Genomic DNA, 24,546 nt, shown 5'->3' on the forward strand with positions numbered 1-24,546 from the left:
GTTTGGAGAGCAGTGTGGAGAGTCTCTCTCAAAAGTATAGACACTAGACAGACAAAACAGCAGAAGCAGGAAAGATAAGGGAAGGGAGAGGCAGAGAAATGCGACCGCCTTCCGTGAGAGCACAGAGAGAACTCATCAGGTTGGGAAAGGTTACAAAACCATCTCTAAAAAGTTTGGACTCCACCAATCACAGTCAGACAGATTGTGTACAAATGGAGGAAATTCAAGACCATTGTTACCTTCCCCAGGAGTGGTCGACCAACAAAAATCACTCCAAGAGCAAGGCGTGCAATAGTCGGCAAGGTCACAAAGGACCCCAGGGTAACTTCTAAGCAACTGAAGACCTCTCTCACATTGGCTAATGTTCATGAGTCCACCATCAGGAGAACACTGAACAACAATGGTGTGCATGGCAGGGTTGCAAGGAGAAAGCCACTGCTCTCCAGAAAGAACATTGCTGCTCGTCTGCAGTTTGCTAAAGATCACGTGGACAAGCCAGAAGGCTATTGGAAAAATGTTTTGTGGACAGATGAGACCAAAATCGAACTTTTTGGTTTAAATGAGAAGCGTTATGTTTGGAGAAAGGAAAACACTGCATTCTAGCATAAGAAGCTTATTCCATGGTGGTGGTAGTATCATGGTTTGGGCCTGTTTTGCTGCATCTGGGCCAGGACGGCTTGCCATCATTGATGGAACAATGAATTCTGAATCATACCAGCGAATTCTAAAGGAAAATGTCAGGACATCTGTCCATGAACTGAATCTCAAGAGAAGGTGGGTCATGCAGCAAGACAACGACCCTAAGCACACAAGTCATTCTACCAAAGAATGGTTAAAGAAGAATAAAGCTAATGTTTTGGAATGGCCAAGTCAAAGTCCTGACCTTAATCCAATCGAAATGTTGTGGAAGGACCTGAAGCGAGCAGTTCATGTGAGGAAACCCACCAACATCCCAGAGTTGAAGCTGTTCTATACGGAGGAACGGGCTAAAATTCCTCCAAGCCGGTGTGCAGGACTGATCAACAGTTACCGGAAACGTTTATTTGCAGCTATTGCTGCACAAGGGGGTCACACCAGATACTGAAAGCAAAGGTTCACATACTTTTGCCACTCACAGATATGTACTATTGGCTCATTTTCCTCAATAAATAAATGACCAAGTATAATATTTCTCATTTGTTTAACTGGGTTCTCTTTATCTACTTTTAGGACTTGTGTGAAAATCTGATGATATTTTAGGTCATATTTATGCAGAAATAAAGAAAATTCTAAAGGGTTCACAAACTTTCAAGCACCACTGTATATGCAAGAACACATTATAAAGTGCCCTCTAGAGTACTCTGCAGTACAAGAAACGGGTTGAAGTGCCCTCGAGGGTATCATCCAGTGGTTAAAAAAAGTGATGAAGTGCCCTCGAGAGTGCTTTTACAGTTAAAAAAAAAAATAAAAAAGGTGATGAAGTGCCTTCTATGGTGCCCTTGCAGTGGGATAAAAAAAAAAGTGAAGAAGTGCCCTCTAGGGTACCTTCCAGCAGAGAAAATGTGATGAAGTGCCCTGTAGGCTCCCATATATGCATGAAAATTAGATTACTTGCGCTCTAGGAGCTCCAGTTTGCAAGGTTTTTTCTTCACTGTGTGTAGGGCATGCCATTTAAAAAAAAAAAAAAATTTTACACCCCTGCCCCCTCAGACAATCTGTGTCCACTCCACGCTATGTTCGAGTTAAATCTCCACTCATCTGTTAATATTGGATCGTTGATAAACGTACGTGGTTTTTACCACAGGGTAAAATTTAGTCAAAAAGTCAAGTATCTAAATACAGACATCATTATATGGAGAGGCAATTTCCTTTCCGCAACTGGCGAGTGTTTGTTCAATTCACAATCCAGACGTGTTTGTTTTTGAAAGTTTCCCCACCCTGTTTTACCACATAGTCCAACCCAAGCAATGTACACTCCAGACATGGGTGGGCAGAATGGCTGGAGTGTGTGTGTGTGTGTGTGTGTGTGTGTGTGTGTGTGTAGGGATCTAAACCACAATGACAACACAGACAGCTTGGACAGATTACACCAACAGAGCATGTACATCCAAAACACCATAAGTTCACGATTTCCATGATTATTTGTGTCTACGTTTCTCTTCATTTCCAGCTGACAGAGTTTTTCTTGGAAGGATATTTCTTGCCTTCTGGCTTTAATGGCATTCAGTTTAAATTTGAGTGAAGTCCTAGATGTGATGTGGATGTTTTTCACCAAAATAACAGAAAATAATAGAACACATATTCATTACTGTGGAATCGCACTAATATGACTAATGGTACTTTCCAGTATTTATTGAAAAACATTTCCATGTTCATTTTTTTTGTTTTCAATAATAATAAAAAAAAAAAGCTAAGCAGCATTTCATGCTCAAAAGAATGCAGATTCAAGAGAGCTTCATCAATACGTCCGTGTACAAGTATAGAGTGCGTTGACATACCGTTTCCCTCAGGTTCCACATGGTGCATTTATAGTCAAGCTGGAAAGTCTGCACACCCCTTTACATTTTATTATGTTACAGACTTATTCTACAATAGATTGAGTTCATTTTTTGTCACAAAATTCTACGCAAAGTGAAAACAGGTTTTTAGAAAATATGCAATTTTATTTTACTGACAAAAATAGGTTATTTAGGGGTTACATACTGTATCTGTACACACCCTTAGCCTAATACTTGGTTGATGCACCTTTGGCAGCAATTACAGCTTCAAGGCGTCTTGGGAAAGAAGCTATTAGCTTGGCACACTTGTTTCTGGACATTTTTGCCCATTCCTCTTGGCATATCCTTGCAAGCTCCGTCAGGTTGGATGGGGAGCATCGGTACACAGCTGTTTTCAGCTCCTTCCACAGATGTTCAATTGGATTCAGGTCTGGGCTCTGGCTGGGCAACTCAAGGACATTCACAGACTTTCTCTGAAGCCCCTCCTTTGTTCTCTTGGCTGTGTGCTTCAGGTCGTTGTCATGTTGGAAGGTAACCAATCCATCGCACCAGTCTGAGGTCGAGAGTGCTCTGGAGCAGGTTTTCTTCAAGGATCTCAGTGTACTTAGCTGCATTCATTTTTCCCTTTATCAGGACTAGTCGCCCCGTTCCCACTGCTGAAAAGCATCCTTACATCATGATGCTGCCACCGCCATGCTTCACTGTAGGGATGGCATTAGCCAGGTGATGAGTGGTGTTTTTGGTTTCTTCCAGACGTGATGCTTAGTATTCAGGCCAAAAAGTTCAATTTTGGTTTCATCAGACCAGAGAATCTTGTTTCTCATGGTTTGAGAGTCCTCTAGGTGCCTTTTGGCAAACTCCAAGCAGGCTGTCATGTGCCTTTTACTAAGGAGTGGCTTCCGTCTGGCCACTCTACCAGAAAGGCATGATTTGTGGAGTGCTGCCTGGATGGTTGATCTTCTGAAAGGTTCTCCCATCTCCACAAGGATACACTGGAGCTCTGTCAGAGTGACCCTCGGGTTCCTGCTCACCTACCTGGCCAAGGCCCATCTTCCCCGATCGCTCAGTTTGGCCGGGCGGCCAGGTCTAGGAAGATTCTTGGTGGTTCCAAACGTCTTCCATTTATGAATGATGGTGGACACTGTACTCTTTGGGACCTGTAAAACTGCAACAATTTTTCTGTTCCCTTCTCCAGATCTATGCCTTGACACAGTCCTGTTTGAGGTCTGCAGATAATTCCTTTGACCCCATGGCTTGGAGTTTGCTCTGACATGCACTGTCAACTGCGGGACCTTATATAGACAGGTCTTGGCAATCCCCAGTCATGCCCAATCAAACTGAATTTACCACAGGTGGACTCCAGTTAAGTTGTAGAAACATCTCAAGCAGTATCAGTGGAAACAAAATGCACCTCGGCTCACTTTTGGGTGTCATATCAAAGGATGTGCACACACTTGTGTACATATGATATTTTACATTTTGATTTTTAATAAATTAGCACAAATGTCTAAAAACCTGCTTTCACTGTGTCATTATGGGCTATTTTGGGACAAAAAATAAACTCAATCTATTGCAGAACAAGTCTGTAATGTAATAAAATGTGGAGAAGGTGAAAGGGGTGTGCAGACTTTCTGGCTTGACTGTATACAGAAAATAGATGACAAAGGTATATAAATAACTATCGATAGCAACCTAATTACACATTTGCTATAGAAACATCTACCTATCTAAACATATAGCTATCTCCGTACAATAAACTGCATAAATGACAAGACAGACAGGTGGAAAGGGGCAATTGTGCATTTGAGTGCAAAACTTCAACACTTAGTGTCCTCACTTCCCAAACACTGTCCTAACTTTTTCTAGAATGTGTTACAGTGGTGTAGTGGTTAGCACTGTCGCCTCACAGCAAGAAGGTCCTGGGTTTGAGCCCAGTGGCCAACAGGGGCCTTTCTGTGCGGAGTTTGCATGTTTTCCCCGTGTCCACGTGGGTTTCCTCCGGGTGCTCCGGTTTCCCCCACAGTCCAAAGACATGCAGGTTAGGTTAACTGGTGACTCTAAATTGACCGTAGGTGTGAATGTGAGTGTGAATGGTTGTCTGTGTCTATGTGTCAGCCCTGTGATGACCTGGCGACTTGTCCAGGGTGTACCCCGCCTTTCGCCCGTAGTCAGCTGGGATTGGCTCCAGCTTGCCTGCGACCCTGTAGAAGGATAAAGCGGCTAGAGATAATGAGATGAGATGTTACGGTGGTGTAGTGGTTAGCACTGTCGCCTCACAGCAAGAAGGTTCTGGGTTCGAGCCCAGTGGCCAACAGGGGCCTTCCTGTATAGAGTTTGCATGTTCTCACCATGTCTGTGTGGGTTTCCTCCGGGTGCTCCGGTTTCCCCTCACAGTCCAAAGGCATGCAGGTTAGGCTAATTGGTGGCTCTAAATTGACTGTGTGTGAATGGTTGTCTGTGTCAGCCCTGTGATGATCTGGCGCCTTGTCCAGGGTGTACCCTGCCTCTCGCCCATAGTCAGCTGGGATAGGCTCCAGCTCGCTTGTGACCCTGCACAGGATAAGCGGTTACGGATAAAGACATGAAATTCAGAATGAGTGTGTATTTACAAAAAACACTAAAGTGTTGATCATTTAAATGTCTTGTCTTTGTATTGTATTTATCTGAATATAAGTTGAAAACGATTTTCAAATCGCTGCATTCTTGCAGTTAGCAAGCTGCTTAGCTATTTGAGGTGACAGAAGAATGGATATGTTCATAGTTACTTTAAAGTTTTGTATCTGTATGTGATGTGAGCCAAGTAAGGAATAAAACCTGTTCTGTTATAGGAAAATAGTCAATGAAGGGGTGCTGTGATGAAGCATAGTTACTGTTACCATCTTGAAGTGGATCATTTTTTATGATTTTACATAATAAAATTTATTTTACAAATTCAACTTTATTACAGAAGGCCGGGTCATACTTTTTTCTTTTATTCATTTACAGCTAATGCTGAACATCCATGACACATGTTCGTTCCTGTTATCACTTTATTAGGAACACCCATCCACCTGCTGTTTGATGTAGTTCTCTAATCAGCCAATCATTTGACAGCAGCACGATGCATAAAATCATGCAGGTACAAATCAAGAGCTTCAGTTAATGTTCACGTCAAACATCAGAACAGGGAAAATTGTGATCTCAAAGTGTGACTTTCACTGTGGCATGGGTGTTGGTTTGAGCCAGATGGACTGGTTTGAGTATTTCAGAAACTGCTGATCTCCTGGGATTTTCACACACAACAGTCTCGAGAGTTTACACAGAATGGTGCGAAAAACATCAAGTGAGCGATGACCGTTCTGTGGGTGGAAACAAATGCCTTGCTGATAAGAGAGGTCAGAGGAAAATGGCCAGAATGGTTCGAGCTGCTAGGAAGGATATAGCAACTCTTTACAACCGTGGTGAGCAGAAAAGCATCTCATCTCATCTCATTATCTCTAGCCGCTTTATCCTGTTCTACAGGGTCGCAGGCAAGCTGGAGCCTATCCCAGCTGACTACGGGCGAAAGGCGGGGTACACCCTGGACAAGTTGCCAGGTCATCACAGGGCTGACACATAGACACATGCCCCTTTTCCACCAAAGCAGTTCCAGGGCTGGTTCAGGGCCAGTGCTTAGTTTGGAACCGGGTTTTCTGTTTCCACTGACAAAGAACTGGCTCTGGGGCCAGAAAAACCGGTTCCAGGCTAGCACCAACTCTCTGCTGGGCCAGAGGAAAGAACTGCTTATGTCAGCGGGGGGCGGAGTTGTTAAGACCAACAACAATAACAAGACCGCGAAAGATCACCATTTTTAAGCGCCGAGAAGCAGCAGCTGTACAAATGCGAAGTCATCCATTATTATTATTATTATTATTATTATTATTATTATTGTTGTTGTTGCTGCTTCTTCCATGTTGTTTTTGCTTCGATATTCGCGCCAAGGTTTATGCAAATGTAGCGACATAACTGACGTTTAAAGCGACGTAATGACGTATAAAGCGACGTAACTGACGTACACAGTGACGTAATGACGTGACTCCCCTTAGCACCGCGAGCTATGGAAAAGCAAACTGGTTCTCAGCTGGCTCGCAAGTTGAACGAGTTGTGAACCGGCACCAGCACTGGCCCCGAACCAGCCCTGGAACTGATTTGGTGGAAAAGGGGTAACGAACAACCATTCACACCTACGGTCAATTTAGAGTCGCCAGTTAACCTAACCTGCATGTCTTTGGGGGAAACTGGAGCACCTGGAGGAAACCCACGCGGACAACATGCAAACTCCGCACAGAAAGGCCCTCGTCGGCCACGGGGCTCGAACCCGGACCTTCTTGCTGTGAGGCGACAGCGCTAACCACTACACCACCGTGTCGCCAGCATCTCAGCATGCAACAGCAAACAGAAGACCAAGAACAGGAATCTTAGAATCAAGAACAAGTTCCTATTACAGTGGCCGGCGAGTGTATATCAGCGATAAACAGTCGTTCCTTCATCTCTTTCTTTTCTCTTGAAGTTAATAAGACAAAAATCGAAGCTTTGAAAAACCAGCAAGCACAAATTCCTCTGTCCTGAAGATGGAAAACAAAGCGCTGACACTGGAGACTCCTTCCATAAAGATATATAAAAATAATCTCCTTATGGAAAGTTTAATACTTTTCTTACTTATTTTAAATCTGTTTATTGTTCATTTTTCTGGATTACGTGGAACATCTGCCATCTGTGAATGAGCCGTTACTATAGAAACGATAATGGATTAAAAACGACCAAGTTAATACGAAACGGTGATTTTGAATTAAGCCAGCACTCCTGCTGCTGTTACAGAAAATTAATCAACACCTTCTGACCAATCAGAAGCCAGAATTCCATAGTGCTGTGGAATAGGTTTTCTCTGTCTTATGGTCTGGTTCTTCACTGAATTGATGCTATTGTCTCCGTTTAAATTCCTGTGTTCAGTGTACGTGCTGTCTGTCTTTTTATCGATTGACCTGTCTATCCTTCCGAGTTCTGAGTGTTTCAGCAAAGCCTGCATGGGTTCTGACCTTTCAGCTGCAAAAATGAAAGGCTGCCTTGTGTCCATACAATGAGAGAGAGAGAGAGAGAGAGAGAGAGACGGAGGCTGAGGTTGAATTTGAGAGATGGAATGAGAAAAAGGGAAAAAGGGGTGGGCAGAAAGAGAAAAAGAGGGACTCTGTGTGTGTGTGAGAGAGAGAGAGAGAGAGAGAGAGAGAGAGAGGAGGAAGGGAGCATATTTGTCCCTCATCACTAGTCACAAGTGATCTGTGCTAATGTCAGTTAATGTTCTCAAGTCAAGCTAAAGACGAGCCACATTTTTTGGAATTATAATCCCTGTTCTTCTGGGATTAAATTGTGGATTAATTGACTGTCTTCCAAAACATCTTGAGTGAGTATGGTGCATCTGACTGACAGTTGGAAATGTTTCCAGAGTCTAAAGTTATAGCTAGAAGGTAGTTTTAGGGTAGATTTACTCTTTTTTTTGTTTTTCCATGATAAAACATCAGTATTTGTTCTGTGTGTATTTATGAAACCGAGAGAGACTGTGTGTCTGTGAATCTGTCTGTGTAAAATTGCAGGTTAGGCAATTTTTCTCCTGAATGTCAGTGTCAAAAATAGTAAAAGAGGAAGCGCTGGACAGAAACAGGAAACAAAGAATATGGAGTAAGCAGGAAACATTTCTCTGTAATTGGATGTCACATATTATGTCATTAAAATGACTGCAGCTGTGGCATCTTGAATATATCTGTAGAAGTCTATATGAAGGTAGACTGTGTTATTTATTTCGGTGGTTGATGTTTAGACCATTCTGGCTGTCTCCTATGCATTACATGCTCATACTGTACACCGAGAAGCTCTGAAGAATGGAATAGCAAGACAAGACTCGGAGAGAAACTGAACGTTTGTAGTCCCAGGTTCGTCTGACGATCATAACTGTGACCTCAGCATGAATAAGGATCCTATTGTCCCAATGGAGATGGCACACATTTGCTGTAGCTACCTCACTGCACACCAACAAAATGAGGCATTTTAAAGGAATACTCCAGTACTTCTGAACTTCATTTCTGTCATACCATATCAGTAGTGTATGAGCAATTATCATGCACAAGAATTTCTACATGTTTTCCTGTACTGACAAAAAACAGCAACATAAATCTGTTTATTCAAAAACACCAAACAGAAGTCTAAGGGCAGCTGTTGAACTCCATCACTGAACATTTTCATGTGCAAAGTCTTTTATAAGAATGCTTTCATGAAATATTTCAAAATAAAGTATACAGTGCCTTGCAAAAGTATTCATCCCCCTTGGTGTTTGTCCTGTTTTGTCGCATTACAAGCTGGAATTAAAATGGATTTTTGGGGGTTTAGCACCATTTGATTAACACAGCTTTAAAGGTACACGTTCTTATTTGATTCTCTGGTCAAATGAGACAAAAATTGAACTTTTTGGCCATCACGGGAAACGCCATGTGTGGCACAAACCCAACACCTTGAGAACACCATCCCTACAATGAAGCATGGTGGTGGCAGCATCATGCTGTGGAGATATTTTTCATCTGCAGGGACAGGAAAGCTGGTCAGGACTGAAGGAAAGATGGATGGCACTAAATACAGGACAATTCTGGAGGAAAACCTGTTTGTGTCACCCAGAGGTTTGAGACTGGGACGAAGGTTCACATTCCAGCAGGACAATGATTCTAAACATACTGCTAAAGCTACACTGGAGTGGTTTAAAGGGAAACATTTAAATGTCTTGGAATGGCCTCGTCAAAGCCCAGACCTCAATCCAATTGAGAATCTGTGGCATAACTTGAAGATTGCTGTACACCAACACAACCCATCTAACTTGAAGGAGTTGGAGCAGTTTTGCCTTGAGGAATGGGCAAAAATCCCAGTGGCTAGATGTGCTAAGCTAATAGAGACATACCCCAAGAGACTTGAAGCTGTAATTGCAGCAAAAGGTGGCTCTACAAAGTATTGACTTTTTTTTGGGGGGGGATACTTATGCACACTCCAGATTTCTGTTTTTTTTTTCATCTTAATTATTGTTTGTGTCACAAAAAAAGTGCACCTTTAAAGTAGTCGGCATGTTGTGTAAGTCAAACAGTTCTAACCCTCCCAAAAATCCATTTTAATTCCAGCTTGTAATGTGACAAAACAGGACAAAAACCAAGGGGGATGAATACTTTTGCAAGGCACTGTAAATCTGGATAATTTGGGCTTTCATAGATCAACCACTTTCAGAAGAAAGATTTGTGATGTCGATATCACAAAACCTTCAGAGAAGTTGGATAACACTAGGTAAGAACAAAGAACCGTTAACCCTAGAACCGGTTTTGTCATGCTTGTTTGATCCCAACCCTTCCTTGTTGGCTTTTAGTGGTTGTAGATTTAAACTTGTCTTATATATTTATGTCTTTTCATGGAGTTCAACAACTGCCCTTAGACTTCTAGTATACGTTTACAGGATTTCTGTTTCAGTACAGAGCGAGTGTGTTTTATATACTTGCCTGTGGTAGACACACACATGCAACAGATGTGGTAGATAGGGGTTAAGTTGAAAAATGATGGACTATTCCTTTAATGTCTTATCTGTCAAATCACTCATTTTACTAATGAAAGGCAGAAGCCTATCCTTGGAAATAAAAGGAATGTGCTGAATGCCTGAAATGTGAGGCATTTCACGTGTGTTTTGAGGGAAATATCACACATGGTATCCAATCCAAGGTACTGAGTTTCAAATGGCACAAAGATACTTTGTGTATGCGCGCATGGAACTGCTAAGGTAGTGCACACGTGATATGGATATTAGACCACAAGTTCCACACACTCTTAATACCTGCTGTGTGTGTGCGCGCGCGCATCTACATGAGCCCAAGCCCGCCAAGCACAGCAGGCCTGTCTGAATAGAAGCTTTCATATGAGACAAAGACATCAGGCCACATTAACTGGCCACAAATGTGAGGCAGCTTTGTGCCCTTTACTGATTTGTTTCACTGGGCTGGATGAAATAATAAAGAATGAGAGGGACAAAAAAGGGGCTATTTTAAGATTTGTGTGAATCTGTGACAAGCACACCAGCGCCTGCATATTATATATGTATGTGTGTGTGTGTGTGTGTGGGGCGGCACGGTGGTGTAGTGGTTAGCGCTGTCGCCTCACAGCAAGAAGGTCCTGGGTTCGAGCCCCGTGGCCGGTGAGGGCCTTTCTGTGCGGAGTTTGCATGTTCTCCCCGTGTCCACGTGGGTTTCCTCCGGGTGCTCTGGTTTCCCCCACAGTCCAAAGACATGCAGGTTAGGTTAACTGGTGACTCTAAATTGAGCGTAGGTGTGAATGTGAGTGTGAATGGTTGTCTGTGTCTATGTGTCAGCCCTGTGATGACCTGGCGACTTGTCCAGGGTGTACCCCGCCTTTCGCCCGTAGTCAGCTGGGATAGGCTCCAGCTTGCCTGCGACCCTGTAGAACAGGATAAAGTGGCTAGAGATAATGAGATGAGATGTGTGTGTGTGTGTGTGTGGGGGGGGGGGGGGGTAGGTAGGTGGGTGTAGGCTAAACATGACGAAAAAGGTGGAATCTGATACCACGCAAGGGCAGGTGAGAGAAAGCCAGGAGCGTTACGGCGGATCTGGAATGATTTCCTGCTCTCTAAAAGCCTTTATTCAGCCCTTTTCACTCCAGTTTAAACAACAGGTTGTGCTCCGACTCTGCTGTGCTTACGTGAGTACCTGCATTCATCCATTGCTGTAGGTGCGAACTTAAATTCACACAGAGGATTTCCCAAGTTTAGCCTGTCTTTAGAAATCGCACTTCAAAAATGAAGCGCATTTAAACCCTTCTGTGTGCCCAGCACTTCCACGTGGCATAGCTTGCTTTTATTGTCAAAATCTTATCTGTCCTTTGGCCAGGTCGTATGTCTTTCCTTTTTATTCCTGGCTTCAATCATCAAGCCTTGCACCAATTTTTAATTTAGTATTCTGGGAACTGAGAATGAGAAACAGAATACGATGGAATGTAGTTGGCTTCGGCAAAACAAAAAACAAAAAAAATTATTTCCCATAATAACAGAACAGTGATAATTATTTATGACTAATAGAATGAGAATGAATTAGTATAATATTTAAAATGATTTTCAAACAGCCTGAACAGATCAAGCTGTCAACTGCGTTCCTAAGCAACTTTACTGCTGTCAAAACCCGAGACAGAAACCTATTAATATCGAACAATAAACTGTTTCATGCCGCAGTTCCACAAAAATGTTAAAGTACAAGAAATCCAGACTTATTGTTAAAAAGGACAGATTATGAAAAACTTACTTTCTCAGTGCTTGTATACATACATTTGGGTTTCTGGAGTTCCTACCAACCCACAAACTGTGAAATAAGATGCCCAGTCAGTTTCTTTAGAGCTGCCTATTTCAGAAAACATGTGCTTCAACAAGCCGTTGAAATTTGTCTCCCCTTTCTATGTCACAAGAGGAGCTCATTAAAATTATACCGCCTCCTCATTTGAGTATCTCCACTCGTGGTTCAAGAACTGCCTTTGTGAATGAATATTCATGAGGAAAGTGCTACCTGATTGGCTGGTGGAAGAGGAGGGTGGGGTGAGCAGTGGTTCGTTATCATTTAAAAGAACAGTCATTCAAATCGGCCGTTTTGAGCAGGGCTGTTTAGACAGGGCGAGAAGGGAGCTGTGGGGTTTTATCCTTGAGGTATTTTGTAATGTGGCTGTGACAAACCAGACGCTCGCAGATTGTGAATGAACTCAAGGTTTTAATGACCACAATGAAAGAAGACAATGTACAAAAGCCAGGCCAGGTCAATACCGAGAGATCCAAAACAGTAACGAGGGCTAGACAACTCGTGGTCAGGAAACAGGCAAGAGTCCAAGATCCGGGACTCAGTAGACACGGGCAATCTATAAACACAGGGGCTAGGCGAATCGTAATCGGGAAACAGGCGAGGATCAAAAAACTGGGAAGCAAGAGAAATGGGCAAACAAACACAAGCGCTAGGTGAAACGGGAAAAAAACGGAAGGCAAAAACGGTCATACACAGGTAATCAATCATTATAATAACACTCAGTAGGCTCACGAAATGTAGATGCAATACTATGCAAGGAACAAAACAAACAAAGGGGTATAAATACAGACATAAACAAAAAGGTACAGGTGATGGTGATTAGAACTCAGGGGAACCACTCCTAGGAAGTGGCTCCAGGTTGGCTGACGGAATGCACGTGGTAGTGACTGGGGTGGTGGTGGGACGTGGAGTCCTGAGTGTTGGGTGAGCCCGGAAGCGTGACATATTTTGACCAAACCATGTCAAAGATATTTCATCAAGACCTCAGGGAACTGTGTCAACTTGTGGAAAAGGGTCACCTTTAATGCTCATCTCATCTCATTATCTCTAGCCGCTTTATCCTGTTCTACAGGGTCGCAGGCAAGCTGGAGCCTATCCCAGCTGACTACGGGCGAAAGGCGGGGTACACCCTGGACAAGTCGCCAGGTCATCACAGGGCTGACACATAGACACAGACAACCATTCACACTCACATTCACACCTACGGTCAATTTAGAGTCACCAGTTAACCTAACCTGCATGTCTTTGGACTGTGGGGGAAACCGGAGCACCCAGAGGAAACCCACGCGGACACGGGGAGAACATGCAAACTCCGCACAGAAAGGCCCTCGCCGGCCACGGGGCTCGAACCCGGACCTTCTTGCTGTGAGGCGACAGCGCTAACCGCTACACCACCGTGCCGACCTTTAATGCTAATCAAAATAATATAATGTGTCACCTTTAATGCTCATCAAAACAATCCCTTGGCCTGTATTTGCATGCTGGAACGTCATAGGTTCATAAAATTACACTTGTCTATCACTTACGTATTACTGCGATCTTTAATAAGGTTTTTAGCTTACTGTTTTTACACATTGACCAATCTATATACTCAAATGAATTGTTCTAAAAAGGCTAAATCAATACGCCATTGTTTTATGCAGAGATGAGAGTGGGTGGTCACCAAAAAAAGCAGAAAACAATATGGCGCCCGAAGCCGGGGGTCTGGGAGGGATACCCCCCCAAGAAAATTTTGAAAAATAAGGCCTTACAAACCACTTTTCCTGCAATCTGAGCTGTAGTAGATAAAAAATCTGTTGTCTTTTGTATATATTTACATGAAAATATGTTTCAAATCAATAGGAGTATTGTTTGAATTCAAAATAAAATCACATTCTACATTCAAGGGTATGGTTATAATTCATGATCAACAAAAATGACAAACTAAATTCACATTAAACATAAGTTTTATTAATTTTCAAAATGTTCATATATTAAATAAAATTTCTTAGGGAGAAAAGGTCAGTCACCCTATGTCCTCATTAGTTGCATATGATTTCAAAAAGTCTTTTGAAATATTTAAGTTTTCAAAACTGTCAGCATTAATTCAGATTTACTGACCATCATATACATGTTCAATGTATTAAATCAAACGAATGCTAAGTTTATGGGATAATGTCTATGTACACTTTATACAATTATTTATAGTTCACAGTCACTTCTCATTTTCATTTAATCATTTCGACGACTTCTTCAGCTTTTTGGCCAAAGACAAAAGCTTGTCAGCTTGTCTCTCTGTTTTTTATACCAGCATCGATTTCACGTACCTTCGCTTCGTCTCGCTTGTCAATTGTATTCGGCATTTTGAGTAAAAAAGCCGATACGAAAGAGAAACGTATTTTTGAAGCGCAGCGACGAACATGTGCAAGTTTCGATAAAATAGAACGATGCGGGTACTTTTGTAAGAACTGTTATGATTGGCTTTTGTTCTCTCCCACACTCTTGTAAGAACTGTTATGATTGGCTATCATGCTCTCGCCAGCGATGTTTTGGCCAATTACATTGTAGAAAACACGTATTCTACCGCGAGACTAAAGATGGCGAAACTGTAAACATGTAACATCGTCGTACGCTTGAGTATCACGAAGGAACATACCCCAACCCCCTCAATGAAAAAAAAAAATCTCAACGGATTTGGCATAATATCGATTTTTGCTCAGAAAAAGCGGAAATCCACCGAAAAGCGGAAAACTCTCATCCCTGTTTATGAAGGTTTGGGGAAGAATATTCAACGATAAGAGTAAAAGCCCATTGGTCCACTTAACAGTAGTAAGTGGAGCTCTAAGCGCATGTGGAGCAGAGCCCCGTACTCAAGAGGATATGGTAATGCATCGATCTAATTTTTCATGGCTTTTGACCATCCGTCCGTCCATGCAAATGACGGATGTGTACCGCCACACGGAACCCGATCATGAGTGCGAGGCAGCGTATCTCATAAACACTTGATCACCAGACAATGACATTTGTATCTTTATTTACATCAGATAAATGGGTTTTTATCCCACACTTATTTGTATTTTGCTTTTTAAAAAATAACGTGGGATTATTTATGAACACCATCCATCCATTATCTGTAGCCACTTATCCTGTGCAGGGTCACAGGCAAGCTGGAGCCTATCCCAGCTGACTATGGGCAAGAGGCGGGGTACACCCTGGACAAGTCACCAGGTCATCGCAGGGCTGATATACAGAGACAAACAACCATTCACACCTACGCTCAATTTAGAGCCAACAATTAGCCTAACCTGCATGTCTTTGGACTGTGGGGGAAACTGGAGCACCTGGAGGAAACCCACGCAGACACGGGGAGAACATGCAAAGGACCTTGTCGGCCACTGGGCTCGAACCCAGGACCTTCTTGCTGTTAGGCAACAGTGCTAACCACAACACCACCTTTTACGGAACACATTTTATGGAAAATATTCACAACTGTTTCATATAAAACTAGTTTGATTAGTCCACTTGCTTTATAGACAGTTGACAGTTTCTGTCATGGAAGGGCAATAGATGGATGTAAGTGCAGAAAGAGTTTTATTGAAAGCACACTAGCAAACAGATCCAAAACGGAGACAAAGGCAGAGTTGAAAAACAGGCAGTGGTCAAGTGAGACACAGACAGGATATCAGAGGTAATACAATACTCACAGTCCAAAAACACAAACTGGGTCAAAAACCAGAAATGTGACACAAAATACAAGGCTTGGTAACGTCAGACGCAGGGTACATAACGTATACTTTGCAAAGTCTGCGTGTTACTGAGAGTCCTTATATGTATGCGCTGTGATTGCACTCTAATCAGGAACAGGTGCATGGTAATTAGTCCTAATGGCGCTGCGCGAGCACCAAAGCATGCAGATGTGAAAGTTGTAACCAGACAACTGTTTGACACATCAAATTTGATATTGGATTGCAACTATATACTAATGATATAAAGTGAAAGTGCTGGTCACTGCTGTCCACCAGGCACCCAGCAGAGTCACATCATCATAAATGTCGTGGTGGTTTTTCTGGCTCATGGCATGCGGTGTCAAAGAAAGGCATGAATATGTATCATAACTGTAATGCGTACCTCATTCTTGGCATCACTGTCACAAGACAATGTAGAAATTTATTGATGCGAAATACACAACACTACACAATTTGATTGTTCATATGTTCTAATATTACTATTCTATTGAGGTTGATTTTGTGCCCTTGCAAACATTTTGCTCATATACTCATCAGGAGCTCTGCTTTTAGGCAGTGCATAAATATCTATATTATAAACGAAACTGTTATTCAAAAGTCACTAAGGTCTCGATTGCACCATTGATGCAAAAATAACTAAAATATGCATTCGCTGAAAGCTTTGTACGGATCACTTGTACACCTGCACATTCATGCAATTAACTAACCAGCCAATGTGGCAGCAGCACAATGCATCATACAGTAACAGTTTAAAGGAGAACTGAAGGCAAATGTTTTTATTATCAAAATTCTATTTGTCTCATTTTATTAAATATCGGAATGCATTTTTGATAGCTATTTTGTCGCTGCTATAGCAAGTTATGAGTGTTTGAAATATGCTCTGTAATATATCAGTCCATATGTCAAAGCGATGACCGTAACTGAGATTCGTTGAGACCTGTGCGAGACATCGTAGGACGGAAGTAAAACATACCATGGAAATCAAAGTGACCGACATCTGCCAACATTGTCAAAAGACGCGCGTGCCCTTTTTCGAATGCTGACGTAATCAAGCCGGAAGTTTTGTTTGTTTTGATAGCAATCAGGAAAGTTTGAAAAAAGTAGGCAGTAATCGTTATTTAAACTCGTTTTTGTGCAATATTTCGTTTGGAAAACAGTTTTCAAAATGGCGGCACTGACACCTGGCTGACACTTCACGTTTCGAAGTCTCGCACAAGTCTCGTGAAGATCGCGCAGATAAGTGACGCCTGCTGTCGACCAAACAAACTAAATTCAACATGGCTAAAAACCGAATAGGCCGATAAGTATTATATTTTATTGCAATTAGTTGCCAATACGAGTCACGATATAAGGTTACTAAAATCGAAAATGCAATTGAATAACACATTAATTAAGAAATAAAACAAGTTTAAAAATGACTTCAGTTCTCCTTTAATGTTCGCATCTGAATGGGGGAAAATGTGATTTTACAGACTTGGTGACTATTTCTGAAACCACTGATCTCCTAATATTTTCACACAGAACAGTATCTGGAGTTTATACAGAATGGTGCGAAAAACAAAAAACATTCATTAAGCGGCAGTTCTGCCTTGTTGATGAGAAAGGTTAGCCTGGCAAGCCAGACTAAATGTGAATATTTAGTCTGGCCTTGATCCGTAGACATTTCCGAAGCGGGTAGGAGGAACAAACTGCTGTCTTTCAAACTGTCTCTGTGCGTATAGGCCAACGCTCTGACCAATCAGCGCAACAGTGACTGTGACGTAGTCAGAGCGACAGAACGCAGTGGGGGAGGCCTTGAAATAAATAATTTTTCAAAATGCGTATTAATTAATAAACAGGTTCTAGATATTAAGAAGTTTGGAGATAATGACCACAAGTTTGGAGTCTGTACCACATACACTCATTTTTTTCCCCAAGTGTTTTTCAAGGGTTTGCTTAAACTGTTTTTGAGAGTTTTTATTTAGTGGTGTTTGGTGAAATAATTTCCCTTAAATTTAAAATAACGGGAAAATAAGAAACAATCAAAAAGTAATGTTTCAAAGCTGTTTATTAATTCTTCGTACTGCACAAACTAGCCCCATCCTTTTGGCTACGAGCGGAGCCAGCTGGTAGATCAGACTTTTGCCATAGCCGGTCGGCAAAACAGCGAAAATGTCCTTCTTGAAAAGGAATGAGCGGAGAGCCTCTTCCTGCTCATGTTTCAACAAAACTCCAAGTCTAATTCTTCTAAAACTGATTCCAAAGCGGAGTCAAACGCGCGCTGTTCACTAGCCGTAGCCATCTTTCCTGTTGTGCTTTCTCCAGCGTCGCGCAGCTTTGTCGTCACTCCTGCAAAAGCCCGCCCAAAGAATCCAAACAAAAACCTTGCGTTGTGATTGGCGGGCACGATTTGATGCCCAGGGTGTTTTTGTTTATATGGTGCGAGGCTAGACCCACTCGCTAGGCAAAAATATTTTTGGCCGCTAGGCGGGTGGGTCTAGTTTACTAGGCTAGAGAAAGGTCAAACAGCTCATCTGTTTAGAGTTGACTGCGGCTACAGTCATTTTAACAAAAATTTTTTAAAAATCTCTTTACAACCATGGTAAGCAAGCAAGCAAACAAACAAACAAACAAACAACATGATGAACTATGAAGTTGATCAGCTCCAACAGCAGAAGACAACATCTGGTTCCATTCTTGTTAGTCAAGACCAGGAAGCTGAGGCCACAATGGGCACAGGCTCACCAAAACTGGACAGTTTGAAGATTGGAAACGCATCACCTAGTCTTTTCTAGTCTTCAATTCTCCTTTTTTTTTGGGGGGGGGGAGCCTGTGCACACTGTAACCTCAGATTCCTGTTCTTAGTTGACAGGAATTGGAATTGGATGCTGTCTTCTACTGTTGTAGCCCATCTGCCTTGATTATATGTTCTGACATGCTTTTCTGTTTACCATGGCTGTAAAGAGTTACTGTCGCTCTTGTCAGCTCAAACCAGTCTGACCGATCTCCTCTCATCTCTTTCATCAGCAAGGTGTTTCCGCCAGCAGAAATTTCACTCATTGGAAATTTTTTGGGGTACCACTGGATGTGAAAATCCCAGGAGATCAAGTCAAGTTTATTTGTATAGCGCTTTTAACAACAGACATTACCACAAAGCAGCTTTACAGAAAATTAAAGACTTTAAACGTGAGCTAATTTTATCCCTAATTTATCCCCTAATCTATCCCCAATGAGCAAGCCTGTGGTGACGGTGGCAAGTAAAAACTCCCTCAGACGACATGAGGAAGAAACCTCGAGAGGAACCAGACTCAAAAGGGAACCCATCCTCATTTGGGTGATCACAGATAGCATGATTATAAATAACTCGCTTCTATAACTGTATCCTATATGGCCACAAATATAACTGTGGAACCAGGACAATAATTTTAGTTTTAACATGAAGTCTGTTTTGTTGACATTATCAACTGTTCATTGATGGAAACTTGAGTGCAAAACTGTTCATGACAACTGCAGTCCTAAAGTTAGCAAGCCAACTGTAGTCCTCAGCCATAAAAGCATTACTGTAAGTGTCCAGAGCGTCTTCCAAGTACGACTTTGGACTGTCCATATGGGGCCGTCCTCTACAGGAGCGATGTGATGAGACAGGGCATCAGGATGGATCAGGTGAGTCCGAAGAGCAGAAGAGGTCAGCATCACTGGTGTCTCAGGATTGACATGTGACTCAGAGAGGGACAGACAGATCAGCAGTTTATGAAATATTCAAACCAGCCTGTCCATAAACCATGCTACTATGGCAAGGTCACCAAGATCATATTTTCCCCATTCTATTATGACTGATGTAAATATTAACTGGAGCTCTTGATTCGTATCGGCAGGATTTTATTTATTGCACATAATTACTCCTAATAAAGTGGCCAGTAAGTGTACTTACACAAATTGTTTTTACACGTAATAAGTTGTCTTTGCTTTTCAAAGGTATTCTGGAAAACTCAATAAAATTCTGTAACCAGGATGACACCATGACTTTTAAAACAGTCAGTGGTATCTTAATTAATATTCAATTAATTGTCGAAAAAGTCAAAAGTCCTTCCCCCGCCATAGGATGGCGCCAATTTCCATTTCCGTAGCCCTCGGCCTCTCGCCAATTACACAGCTAGGGTTACAATGGGGGGCTGGTCTTCTGGTAACCGTGAAAGTTTGACACCCCACTCACATCTGTATTGCAGCGTGCCTTGCCAGACGGCAGTAGGTACCATTTTTATGATGGTCTTTGGTATGAACCAACCATGAGTAGAACTAATTAATTGTGCAGCCCAGAATATTCACACAGATGCGGTTCATTGTCTGCACCAAAAACTGGACTCTCAAGTGAGGGGTTAAATCATCCATCATCCGCTTATCCTGTGCAGGGTTGCAGGCAAACTAGAGCCTATCCCAGCTGACTACGGGCGAAAGGCGGGGTACACCCTGGACAAGTCACCAGATCATCACAGGGCTGACACATAGACACAAACAACCATTCACACCTAGTCACCAGTTAGCCTAACCTGCATGTCTTTGGACTGTGGGGGAAACCGGAGCACCCGGAGGAAACCCACGCGGATACGGGGAGAACATGCAAACTCCGCACAGAAAGGCCCCCATTGGCCGCTATCGGCCGCTGGGCTTGAACCCAGAACCTTCTTGCTGTGAGGTGAGAGTGCTAACCACTACACCACCGTGCCACCCGGGGTTAAATCATCTCATCTCATCTCATCTCATCTCATCTCATCTCATCTCATTATCTCTAGCCGCTTTATCCTTCTACAGGGTCGTAGGCAAGCTGGAGCCTATCCCAGCTGACTACGGGCGAAAGGCGGGGTACACCCTGGACAAGTCGCCAGGTCATCACAGGGCTGACACATAGACACAGACAACCATTCACACTCACATTCACACCTACGGTCAATTTAGAGTCACCAGTTAACCTAACCTGCATGTCTTTGGACTGTGGGGGAAACCGGAGCACCCGGAGGAAACCCATGCGGACACGGGGAGAACATGTAAACTCCACACAGAAAGGCCCTCGCCGGCCACGGGGCTCGAACCCGGACCTTCTTGCTGTGAGGCGACAACGCTAACCACTACACCACCGTGCCACCCGGGGTTAAATCATCCTGCTTTAAATCAGTCTTTTGTTCTAATGAAGGCTGCTGTGTTGCTACATCTGTTTGAATAATCTGCTGAACACCTGTTGAGTCCTTTATTGTCTTGTGACATTAAAAAAAAAATCTCTTATTGCTGACTGGATGTGTGTATGGTATGTATGAAACTGAAAATTAGAGATAAAGGTTGTGAGTGCTATCGTGCGTATGAAAGGAAAAAGAATAAAACAGATGATTCAGAGTTCTTGCTTGGCCAGAAAACAGGAACATTTTGTTTTTTCCCCTGCTTTAGCAATAAAGTGTACCCAGTCCCTCCTCACTATCTCTCTCTCACACACAAACACGAGCGATGTCTGTATGAATGCTGAATTCTAGCCACATGCACAGATGCACAATCATCCGTCAAGGGTTATTGTGGTCATTATGTGAGGGAGCTTTTTGATGGAACACATTTTTCGGAAAAATGAAAACTATGAGTCATAACAATGACAATGTTTGTAGATTTCATTCGGAGATCACTAGGCATCACTTGATCTTCTGTCTATGCTTGAAATGGGTTTCTGGAGTCATATATTCCTCAACAATTAAAAACACACGCCTGTTCATTTCAAATGATCGACGAACAGATGACTTGTGATGAACTGGCATTCCATCCTGAGTGTATTCTTGCCTCGGCACCTAGTCTTCCCAGGAAAGGCTCCAGATCCACTGCGACCTCAGACCAGAATAAAGTAGTGAAAATGAAAATGAACTTGAATTTGATTGCCACCTACGACAGGAGATTTCAACCTTGTTGAAGACAGAAACTCCAGGATCCCTTATAACACCAACATGAGTATAATTATACTGTTAAAACATTCAGCACATTAAAGGTTCTGACTGCAAAGTCGAATTTTCTGCACAATGTTCTATTTCTATTGCTGTTGGAGTTTCGAGATGTTTTGCTGCTGCACACACCGTGTATCCTATATGCAAATGTTTTGCTGAGATAAAATGTGTCCTGCATTTTACGATTCCGGAGATTGCCGAAGCAAGCGAGCAACAATATCACATGACCACTGTGGGGCGTGCTTGACCTACTTTTAAAAGGGAACTGAAGTAATTTTTAAACTTGCTTTATTCTTTAATTAACGTGTTATTCAATTACGTTTTCGGTTTTATTAACTTTATATCGTGACTCGTATTGGCATATTATATTGGTTTTTAGCCATGTTGAATGTAGTCCGTATGGTCCACGGCAGGCGTCGCTTATCCGTGCGATCTTCACGAGATTTGTGTGAGACTTCAAACGTGAAGTGTCAGCGCCACCATTTTGAAAACTGTTTACACAGCAGCCAGATCGCCATGTCATTCCAATTTAGATTAATTTCGAGATTTGCCAGCTTCATCAGTGATGGAGTGTCAGTCCTGCACGCGCGCCGTGAACAAGGCGCACCTGAGCTCAATTAAGGAACTATGTGTTTGCTTATTTAAGGACTGTGCTGATGCGTTTGCATCGCGAAGTATTACGATACGCATTACCGAGCCTTTCTACCCGGTGTCTTGATTTCCTGTTTCACGATCCTTGTGCCCGTTTCTCGTTTTTGTCCTCACTTAGCCTTGGATGTACTGTTTGCGCCTCGACCGACCCTTTTGCCTGTATTCTCGTTTTTTATCTCGCCTGCTGTTTTGGATTGTTTGCCTGTGTATATATATATTCTGCACTTTATTAAACTGTATACTTCTGCACATACATCTGCCTCCCTCGCGTACGTGACATGGAGATTATTCCATACGATTTCAAACCAACATGGAGTAGAGAAGAGTTGGAAAGACGACAGGATAAGGACTAGTCCATCGTGCTGGTATTTACGTCATTACTGTCGTACAATTAAAACGTGCCAGATCAGGCGGCTGGTGGGTTTTCGCATGTATGTATTTTTGTGATAAATACATAATATACCAAGCGCATTTCCCACATAATCCTCACTAAGGTATTGGACAGCGCTACAAAACGGCGTCCCCACTATATAGTGCCCTATATAGTGAATAGGGAGCGATTTCAGACACAGGGAAAACTTCTGGCTTGATTACGTCAGCATTCGAAAGAGGGTGTGCGCGTCTTTTGACAACGTTGGCAGATGTCAGTCACTTTGATTTCCGCTGTACGTCTTACTTCCGTCCTATGAAGTCTCGCACAGGTCTCAGCAAATCTCGTTTACGGCCATCGCTTTGACATATGGACTGATATATTACAGAGCATATTTCAAACACTCATAACTTGCTATAGCAGCGACAAAATAGCTGTCAGAAATGCATTCTGACATTTTATAACATGTAGGAAATAGAATTTTGATAATAAAAAATTTGCCTTCAGTTCCCCTTTAACCGAAACAAGTCGTTGTGGGCAAACGTGGCGGACGCCGCTCTCTCCCGCCAGCTAAAAGCCAGTGGAAAAGAAAAGGAAAGCCTGCCTAGTGATTGTAACTGCAAAATACAGCAAGGTTAGATGACGTCATTTTTCTGGACAGATAACTAAATCCTTCTAGCTAGCGCTTAGCTATCTCAGCCTTAGAACGCATAGGCTTGACTCCACAGTAGCGAGTATGGAGTTATACACCGAATGTTTTGGTCTTACAGAGAAAGAAACGATAACACAAACGCAGTAACAGAGAAAAGATATACTTGTCTTTTGTTTCACGGATCTATTCACAAACGTCAACCACAAATTACATCCCTGCGACTCAAAACTCTCCAAGGTCGATGCAGAGTCACGATGTTTTCCGCGCATCGCCATCTTGGTGCGACACAGTTCCATAATTATGCTAATTGGTTAAAACTCGTCACATTTGGCTGTTTCCATAAGGCCATACTGTTCACCTCGAGGGAGGAAGACCGTCCCAAAATGGAGAAAAGCGACCTTCAGCGCTTCAAAATGATCACATCTCATCCGCATGATATTGTTCTTCTGAGACGTATGAAAATGCCATGCACAATAAAAACAGTGAAAATTTCAGATGCCTTTGCATTCAGCACCTTTAAATATATATTTATTGCATTTATTTTCATACAGTAACTAAGCTTTCCATCCACAGAAGCAAAACCAGTCACACGGTTCATGTGTGTCATATAAATGTAATTGATCTTTCGATTAGGACTAGCTTCTTGATTAGCTGTAAAACATTACTAACTAACATCACAACTATAACCACAATCTTATTTATTACTTGCCAGTGACCTCCACCACCATTACAGCATCAAAAAGAAACTGCCAACACTGTGGCTATACATCAGAGCTCGGGAGTCTCCGAACCCCATTTTAAAGGACCAGTGACCTATAATTAACAGTTATTCCAGGAAATCGAGTCGTACGTGAGCTGATAGCCGACAAGGCGTGTAATGCCGAGTTGGCTATAACCAGTGGCGTGCACAGATAGACACGAGGTGGTGCTCAAGCACCTGTCCCTCTGCCCTCTGTCCAAAAAAGTGCCCTTTTGAATTTTTTTTTTTTTACAGTTTACTGAGGCCAATGTCGACATGATCTTTTAGAAAAGTCGTGGCATTAAAAGCGTGTGTGAAAATAATGTCCCGATGTGTGCCCCCTCCGCACACACACCGGACCTCTGTCTCTCTTGCTCTGTCACGTGAACAAGCGTGCAGTGCATTCAATGTGAGGTTGCAGCAGCATAGCGTCCTGGAAGCCATGGCCTTGTCGTAGCGCAGACAACACATCGGGCAGTCAGTCAGCTCTTCCCCTGCCCCACCAGCCAGGTAACACATGAATCGAGTGAAAATGTATTGTTTGCCCTCTAAGCCCAAGCTGTAATTATTTTGTCGTGAAGTAGCCCATCGCATA

General features: G+C 42.6%; 1 protein-coding gene across 1 annotated transcript in view; it reads left to right on the top strand.

The window, feature by feature from the left end:
• The first annotated feature begins 7,722 nt into the window (after nucleotides 1-7,722).
• Nucleotides 7,723-24,546, top strand: part of phldb1a (pleckstrin homology-like domain, family B, member 1a) — a 123,215-nt gene continuing 106,391 nt past the window's right edge. Inside the window, exon 1 of the mRNA XM_060913190.1 lies at nucleotides 7,723-7,893. The gene's annotated coding sequence lies outside the window, so the exon portion shown is untranslated. The remainder of the gene's footprint in view (nucleotides 7,894-24,546) is intronic.

The sequence above is a fragment of the Neoarius graeffei genome, chromosome 28 (genome assembly GCF_027579695.1).
Source record: "Neoarius graeffei isolate fNeoGra1 chromosome 28, fNeoGra1.pri, whole genome shotgun sequence".
In the NCBI taxonomy this organism is placed as follows: domain Eukaryota; kingdom Metazoa; phylum Chordata; class Actinopteri; order Siluriformes; family Ariidae; genus Neoarius; species Neoarius graeffei.